Below are 1,600 nucleotides of genomic sequence, written 5' to 3'. Positions count from 1 at the left end.
AACAACAACAAATTGACAAAGAAGTAGAACTCTTTCTATTTGCAGATGATATGATCCTATACTTAGAAAATCCTAAAGATAGCAAGAAAATTATTGTAACTCATTGAAAGAGTCAGCAAAGTGGCAACATACAAAAATCTGTTGGATTCCTTTATGTTAACAGAGACTCCTTCAAAGGAAATTAGGGAAACAATACCATTGACAATAGACACCTAAAAGATGAAATACTAGGCACACTATACAGACCCTCTATAACAAAGATGTTGTTAAGTGTCGTCGAATTGATTCTGAACCATAGCGACCCTGTATAGGGTCCGAGGAGCCGCTGGTGAGTCTGAACCGCCGAACTTGCAGTTCAAACGGCTTTGCAGTCTGGCGTCTTACCCACAATGCCACACCAGGACTCCATAACAAAGATTGTTGTTGTTGTTGTTAGGTGCCATTGAGTTGGTGCCGACTCATAGCGACCTTATGCACAGCAGAACGCAACACTGCCTGATCCTGGGCCAACCTCACTACTGTTGCCACGGTTGAGCCCACTGATGCTGCCACTTGGCCAATCCATCTCGTTGGGGGTCTTCCTCTCTTTCTCTTTGCCTCCACCATAATAAAGATGTTGTTGTTGTTGTTGAAACAGACACAAATGAAACTCCTGGAACCATGAACTTCAAAGGAAAGGTTAGAGAAGTGGGTTGAGTATTTTCTGGAAGGAAAAGCTAAGCAGGGACAGTGAGAGAGGGAGACTGACTTGTGAATGGCTGACCAGACACAGTGCCACCATCTTGAACTTTCATGAGAAGCTTCTGTGACAAAAGATGGCCTGACACTCACACAGGCGATAGGAAAGGTATGATCCCTTCTTTTACCCCATGCTCCCCAGGTGTGGCAGCTCCCATCTTCACCCATGCTAATGTAGACCCTGCTCTCTGGGAGTTTGGAGCCATGTGATTAAGAGCTACATTAGTGTGAAGTAGGGGCTGGCTGCACAGCTTTGGTGTCTGAATCTAGACCTACAGGATCCCAAGAGTCACCAGACCAGCATTGGTTGGTTGGTTGGTTATGTGCCATGGGACTCATAGCGAGCCTGCACAGGCTGTAAATCTTTCTCCCGCAGAACACCTGGTAGTTTCGAACTGCTGACCTTGTGGTTCGCAACCCGATTTATAACTACTACGCTACCAGAGCTCCTTAGACCAGCATTAGTCTAGTAGAAATCCTCATAACCACTCACCTTGTTCCCAGCTGCCCTGTGGTCCTAACAGACATTGAAATCAAGGGCCTCTACCAACTACTTCCAGATTGAGTTCCCGGAACATAGATAACACCAAGGCCTATAGGAACGAGGGTCCAGGAATTCTGCAGTTACATCCCTACTCCACCACCTTGTGAGTTCCTTGGTTTGCAGGAACCCTCCAGCGTTTCCTCCTCTCCAGCTCCAACAACTGCATTGGATTTTTGTGGGTTTGGTTTTTTCTTTCGTTGTTTTTATTTATTTTTTCTTCTTTTTTCCATTCCCTTAAATTTTATCCTATCAATGCTTTTGTTTTTCCTGCTTTTCTTCTGTTTCTCATTTTCCCTGTATATATTTTTCTTTTCTTTT

This window comes from Chrysochloris asiatica, unplaced genomic scaffold (genome assembly GCF_000296735.1).
Source record: "Chrysochloris asiatica unplaced genomic scaffold, ChrAsi1.0 scaffold00052, whole genome shotgun sequence".
Lineage (NCBI taxonomy): Eukaryota > Metazoa > Chordata > Mammalia > Afrosoricida > Chrysochloridae > Chrysochloris > Chrysochloris asiatica.
This window is presented reverse-complemented; position numbering follows the sequence as displayed.